This window comes from Anoplophora glabripennis, unplaced genomic scaffold (assembly GCF_000390285.2).
Source record: "Anoplophora glabripennis isolate ALB-LARVAE unplaced genomic scaffold, Agla_2.0 scaffold12, whole genome shotgun sequence".
Lineage (NCBI taxonomy): Eukaryota > Metazoa > Arthropoda > Insecta > Coleoptera > Cerambycidae > Anoplophora > Anoplophora glabripennis.
Genome location: NW_019416512.1, coordinates 2,163,058 through 2,170,905, shown reverse-complemented (window position 1 = coordinate 2,170,905; position 7,848 = coordinate 2,163,058). Strand labels below are relative to the sequence as shown.

Here is a 7,848-nt window from a genome sequence, read left to right as displayed (position 1 = left end):
AAACGCTCAGACCCGTCGATTTTAGATTAAAAGGGGACATTCTTTGCTCTTTGACTCAGCCACTTTCACCCCCAAGCAAGAGTAAGCATCACCCCAAAATATTTAAATGGCATTGGGGGTTGAGTAATATTTCTTTTGAAAGCTCTTACAATTCTCTTTACAACAGACTTTAAATTTTATAATTCCGCCCAATACTTATTAAGAATTTTGATTTTAAAGTTGAAACTTATGTACAAACAATTAGTAACGGTAAAAATGTCAGTCATTCGAGTTAAATACGCCAATGGTATAAATTTAGTATTTCTTGCGTTACATTGGTTTTTGGCGATTTGTTATCACTTTCGTAAAAAAAATACAATTGTCAAAAACTTACTAGTATAACTTACAGTATATTTTGTGTGAACGAAACCTTACTATTTTTTTTATTTCCGAGATTTAATTAAGTACCTATGTTAAATATTTACCACGACAAACCATCGAACTGAATAATGAAATTTGCTCGGAAAATTGTGATAGCATTTGGGCGATTTTTCTGATCACCAGGTATATGTCCTTGTCCTTGTGTAACCTATTATACAATCAACCGCATAACCATAGACAAATAATATACATAGGTGAATAATCGCGCAAAAGGTAGTCTAGAATTCTCCTCAACTATAATGTATTTAGATGCAGACAGGTCATCAATTTTTGACTGGTTAAAGCGTGGATTATTTAGTTGGGACATAAACAACAATATCTGCCTCGATAATGCGTCCATTAATTAGATATATAACGTGATTCTATTTACGTGTTTTTATTCATTATTCATGTTATTCAGGTCTTTTTGATACGCCGCAGCCGCCTTATAATTTGTAGCTAAATGTTTCTTATATATCTGGTATAAACCAGTATGGGCGGCTATTTATTGAAATAAATAACGAATAAAAACATTTTGGGAATTCCTTTTCTCCTGTATAATTTGTTTTATACGCGATTTTATATTATATAAAGAATATTATAGATATGATGTAATTTAACTAACTACATGAAAAAAATAATGATATTTTTTGTATTGTATTAGAACATCTTCAAATTTTCAGGAGTTGTTTCATTTAGTTTTTAGAGAATTACCTGGGTTTCGTGTACCAAAAAACTATTTCTACGACCCATAATGTTTTAGAAATCAGTAACAAGAAAAATTGTAATGCTGTATCCTAGATCCTAGTGATACCTGACAAGATGTGACAAGAGGGAAAAATTAAAATAAAAGCGGCCATATTTTGTTTGTTTATTGGTATTAATATACAAAAGTATCTACATAAGTCAAAGAAGAAAAAAGAATACACAACGGACATTTTATTATTTATTTATTTATTGAAATAAAATACCCAACGGGCAGAGCCCAATTACAGTATAAGTTACAATTTAATATTAAGTCACAATTTAAGAAGAAAAACAAATGGAGGAAAAAAAAGTGAAATGTAAGGTCAACAGTACAACAGCTTAAAAGTGAATATACAATATGACCGCAAAATATATTTTCGAATATAAGTTTAATATCCGGGAAGAAAATCGTAGGTGTAATTTGGTGTACAAAGCGTAAGAATTTTTTCCTAGATATTGGGTGTGTAATTCAATGTCAGAAGAGATATATTGGCAAGAGTAGTTGTTTCCCAGAATATCAGTAGTTAAATGGCCTATAATAATGTGTCACAAGAACGACACATACGATACCTACACATTATAAAAAAGGTGTAAAGGTGTATCTAATAACACACCTAAAAATCGTCCGATATGCTTTATTCATTAGCTTTTTCAGTTCATAACTTTCTCAAAGAAAATTGACAGTGGAGTATCGTGGATTCCGATCAATATAAATAAATGCCACCTCTGGGGTCCCTCAAGGATCTTCTCGGCCTACTATTATCTCTAGTCTTTATTAATGACATTTGTGTCAAGTATTAATGATTGTGCGAGTGATTATGTCAAGTTCAATCTCACTTGGACAACATTCCTGATTGGCGCACCAACAATATATTAACTTCAAGAGCTTTTTATTTTCCCACCCCTAAAACTAATTTGTTTAAATTTTCACTTTTGTACATACGTAATGGACCTTAATTATAGTCAAATGCAAAATTCTGTGGATATTTTTCATGATATTTGATGCATCAATCAGAAAGCCTTTACAAATTAGTAAATCATGTTATTTATACTTGTGTACTTATATGTTTGTTTTTTCTCTTATTTGATTTCTTAGTTTGTCATATTATCTGCAATTCATTTGCTTTATATTTGCGTATAAGTTTTTGTTTTTATTTACATGCATGTTATATTAAGTGTTTTTTTTTTTCTTTTTTTACTAAATCTTAAATGTTATTCCCACTCACTAATTGACTTAGGCTGTCGAATGGTGTATGCTAATAAATAAATAAATAAATAAATAAATAAATAAATAAATAAATAAATAAATAAATACATTTAATAGAAACTGCTCGAGTTTCGTTATAAAATTTAACACCACAATATCCAAACCCATCCCAGCCTGGGATTGGGTCTTTGATTCTCGTTTCAATTTTAATGGATATACTTGAAGGTTTTGCTTTTGCACCACTATTTCATATCTTATACTGTCAAAATTTAAGTACTATGAGTGAAATTGATGAGTCACAGTTCCTTGAAATACGAAATACTATAAATAATATATCTCAATAAATAGCTCCAGATAACCCAGTTTCTCTACCGCCGTTTGTAATTCCGATTCTTGGGCCAACCACAATATTTTACTAGCTAAATCCTCAGTCCAATTCCTACGAAAGCGTCGTGAATGAGCAGATAAATATTTTCCTTCGAAACCGAGACCGAAGCCATAACCTACTTAGTTCCAGACAAGTGAAACAGTGACGTAACTGCGCTAAAATTTCGCTGACCCAAAAGCCCTGTTAGAAGATGATATCCCCCCGAAAGCTTACATGTCTGGCAGCAAATAATTTATGAAGCGTTATCATTTGAAGAAGGATGAGGAAATGGGGGAAAATGAAATGTTTGATATTTGGTCGAGTATAATGGTACAGATAAGGACAATATTCACAAGTAATTACAAGCAATTATTTAAAATTTTTAACAGGCACCGCTAACAAACTACATATATCCACAAGCTATTACATATTCAAATACATTATCAAATAAGCATAGCAACAGATAACATAACCTTTTTTTATTCGATAAAAAAGCATATAGTAACTAATATCCTAATGTGACCTACAAAACAATAATATACCTTCCCATCTTTCGAAGTTTTACTGCAACTATTTTTGTGTATCTTATTATCCTAAAATTCCTAAAAATTAAAACCAACATCATCCATGCAAACAAAACTAAAGAAATTATTTTTCAACGACAGTCAAGGTTAATTCAAAACTGTCAAAAATATATGTGTATATATCCTCGTATATACTCTAAAATATATTACTAATTATACAAATAACTTCTCAAAAATTTGTCTGCTGTTAGTAGGTATAAATCTAGATTTCTAGCAATGACGGGTATAGAGGACATTTTTAAACAGCTAACGATTGTGCGAAAAGTGAAATGTCACACATCCCAAGATTTTCAAGCCGGTCCTGGTTCACGTCACAAATCGCTGAAATTTGACCTCTACAATGTTACAATATATTAAACGTGTTTAGTTTATTTCCTCTCTAACTACTGAAACATGTAAACAATTATTAGGTAGTGGTAATAATAGGTCAACACAGAATTTATACAAACAATTTATATCAAATATGCTTAGTTCACAGTTCAAACACCTTACCCGAACAAAGTTTACTATTTAGCTCTATTGAAAACCACTACGATTTCCATCGTTCGGCAAAGTCAACCTTGAATCCAACATTTTATTAACCGTTTAATTACATGCTGTCATTTATCGTCTAATAAAAATTAAAAAAAAAGGCCACCGTAACCTTGTAGTTTGAGAACATCTGCGATAATGTCATAAATTTGACTAGACTATCCTAAATTGGATACCCAGAGTCGATCCCGACCTCAATAGGACAGTTGCAAGTACTTAGGTACCTAGTTTGTTACAATCGCTGTCAAACATGAAATTACAACAAAAATTACTTTGCAGAGCCTATTCTTTAACTAAACTATTTTTTTTATACCTATTAACTTGACAGAATACAAATAAAGAAGAGATGGAATATAAAGTACTAGACAACTGGTTAATCCCTAAAATTAGTTAAAATAGTTTATAGATAAATATGATTAAAACCAGTATCAAGTTCACGAAACTACAAACCTACAAACAGCAACACTTAGATTTAACACCAATTGTCAGTAAGGGACACAATCACCATATTGTGATAAAAAAAGTTTTACTGTAAATTTGATTACCTACAATTTATATCATACCTACTAGGTTAGACACAGACATGCAGCTTTCAGCCAAAGTAACGGAATAAGTTACTTTCTTACGAGAAGTCAGTATGCATGCTATCACAGTATCTACATATTTTGAAACGTCCAAAACAAGTTCTTGGTTAAAATGTGTCTTAAATGAGGTTTTATGTCAGTGTGGTGGTATTTATGCACGTATAGTGTAGAAATAACCTTAATTTTTCGCGTTAGAAAGTGGAATTAAGTCCACATATTTACATGGCAGTGACTGAAGACAATATTAAGATCCATTTTCAAGATCAAGACGTGCTCTCGGCAAGAATGGATGGGCATTAATACCAGCGCACACTTCCAGAGAGACATGCAACCCAAAACACATGATTTCTGGCCGACTTGGTAAATATTCAGCGCGGCGACCTACTAAATATAATCGAGGGAAACTCACCTCTCTCCGTTCGGCGGTCGATTAATCCATGGAAACACGTCCAGGGGGGCTCACCACTAGCTCAAAACACCACGTCAATAAATAAATTGCACTGTATTGCATCCAGCTAAGCGACAGCCACACGAAACACCGACGATCCGACTTTGACTGGCGAACACGGCGAACTGGCAATGGTGCGCAAGAGCGCCGCCGGAGCAATGGTGGACGCGCAGACGTACTAACTCCGCCGCGCGCTATGAATTGAAATGTGTGTACTCCCGTAGCACGGTCCCATAGGTCTAAAATTAGGCTGCATGTACATAAAAAAATCGTGTTCATTTGTAAGTACATATATTAAAACTAAAACTAATGAAAACTGAAAACAAACAGCTTTGGAAGTATTATAATTAGGTAAGTTCCCTCTGTTAAGAAGCTCAAAGGTCAATTATGCCACCTATTAAATTCGTAAATTATTTTAATAGAATAACAAAATATCACATTGTAATCATCATATCGAACCTGCTTATTTTAACTATTAAATATTAATATACAAAAAAAAACGAAGTGGAAATGGTAAAAGCGCTTATAATAAACGAATATATATATATATGCGTGAGCAAGGGTGGCGGAGGGTTGATTTGGTGGGTCGAAAAGTTGTGAAAAATTGTATCATTGGGAATTCTGGCGAAAGTTGACGTCAAACAAAAAAGTATCCAATACAAAAGTTGTTTGTAGACCATGCAAATATCTACAACTTTTGTAGAAGTAACTTTTTAAGATAACCTCAAAATTTTTGAGAAAAATGCGAAAAACAGGGTTTTTTCTTATTTTTCGTTTTTTATTCTCATACTCATTTCATACTCATTTCCGCAAAAATAATTTAATTTTGACGAAACTTGGTGAAAGTATACCTTTCTGTGTCTTAAATAAATAAATAAATAAATAAATTTCCAAGATATTCATTTTTCCGAACTGAAACACTTTTTTCAATGAAAAATCATCGTACAGAGTTCTGCCGATGATTTTTTTCGGTTTGGGATACTTTTTGGTGAAATAAAAAAATCTGTAATCACAGTTCAAGAACATGCTCAAAAAAGCAAAGAAAATAAAAAATTACCTGCACCAATGAATTTTTCAGTAATTATTAATAATTTGTTTAAATTAAAAAAAAATTAAAACTGATTACACCATTCAATTGTACGAAAAAAATACAAAAAAAACTGTCTCATTATTTAACCCAAAACATTATTTTTGTACAGTATTGCTATAAACATAAGTCGAATAGTGAATTAAAATAAATAATATTTTTTTCCGTAGGATCAATTAGTGCACTTACTTTTTAAAATTTTGATGAATTCATAGATATACAGTGTGTCCAAGATACGGATGGAATCTAGGAAACGGTAAGAGATACGGAGTGGCTCAGAGTAAAAAAAAGTTGTGTTTTTTTATAACCTAACCTAACCTAACCTAACAATATGCCGTTTAGAAAGTTTTAAAATTCCGGGTGGTTCCGGAGATATCCGGAAAAACTCGAAATTGTGCAAAATTGTTTTCAGGATTTATTTAAAAACGAATTTTAAAATAAAATTGCATATTTACAATGCCTCTTTTTTGGCTCTATACAATGGCATCAATATTTTTGCAATCCGACGTTTCGTCTTCGATGGGTCATCATCAGGTTAATTTTTTTAAATATGCCACTGCTATTTTTATGACCAAATCTAATCATTTTTAATTCTGAATTAGATGATGTTACTATTGTAATCGCTTAAAAAGGTTTTTAGCTATCATTTAAAATTTCTCCTGAGTACGACTCTGAACGCTTCCAAAATATCTATTGGATGAAGTCATACAGTATAAAAGTCAATACCGCAGAAAATATGCAAAAATTTTTTTTTTACTACTATCAGCATTACTAATTAGATATAATAAAACATTTCATAAATTCCTATTATTTTTTTATTAAGTAGGTACAACTTTTCAAATTATTGATTAAAAAAAATTGTTGGATATTTTGTGCTGAATTGTGCTGACTAAGGAGAAATTTTAAAGTTTTGGGTCAAACAATGAGACACAGTTGTTTTTGTATTTTTTCTCGTAGAATTGAGTGGTGTAAACAATTACTGAAAAATTAATTGTTGATTTTTTATAATTTTTTGCATTTTTGAACAATTTTTTTATTTCACCAAAAAAGTATATGTCCAAAGGAAAAAAATTATCACCGGCAGAACTCTGTACGATGATTTAAAAAAAATTTGCCGCTTTCATCAAGTTTCGTCAAAATTTTTCACAACTTTTCAACCCCCCCAAATCAACCCTCCGCCACCCCTCCTCACGCATTTATTTTTTTGGGATTTATTATAAGCCCTTTTGCCATTTCAACTTATAAAAGTCCAGGTAACAATTTTTTTTTTCTCCAACTGCAATTTGGTTGGTCTTTGTATTGTATTTCGTTTCGGTAATCAACAATTCTTTAAGTTTACATTAATTATATTAATAGATGGGTATAAATGTCACACGATAATAGATTTGCTATAAAATTAAATTTCATCATTATGAAAGGTTTATTATTTAAAAAGTTTGTTATTTTTAATAATAAATAAAATAAAATATGTTTCAACATTGAAATAATGTTTCATCACTTGCTTGTAACAAGGTGACGTATTTTCCTATTTTCTATTTCTAGAAAAATTACATGAAAATATAGATCTGTTAGATCTATTTAAATCTGAAAGCAAAAAAAAATAGAAAAATAGGTTTAAAAGGAATAATTACAAGACGTAAATACCTGTACCACCTGTTACCGAAAATTATGGATATTCTTTCGTTTTTCGTGATGACAATGTACAGGGTGATTCATTAATAATAGGACAGAGCTTAATGGCAGGTTTCCGACTTCAAAATAGAACGATTAAGCCAAACATACCTTATCGGAATGTTGCTCCTTTTCGATCTAGAGGGTGTTGAAAAAAGTTTTTCGATTTTTTGAAATATCTAGAGTATCTTTGAACCGATTATTTTGAAATTATGCGCGCCTG

General features: G+C 31.2%; 1 protein-coding gene across 2 annotated transcripts in view; it reads right to left on the bottom strand.

The window, feature by feature from the left end:
* The window catches only part of LOC108903233 (ecdysone receptor), a 521,233-nt gene extending 516,262 nt beyond the window's left edge, over window positions 1–4,971 (bottom strand). For both annotated transcript variants that reach the window (XM_018705334.2, XM_018705342.2), the window contains exon 1: window positions 4,829–4,971. The gene's annotated coding sequence lies outside the window, so the exon portion shown is untranslated. The remainder of the gene's footprint in view (window positions 1–4,828) is intronic.
* Window positions 4,972–7,848: the final 2,877 nt, after the last annotated feature.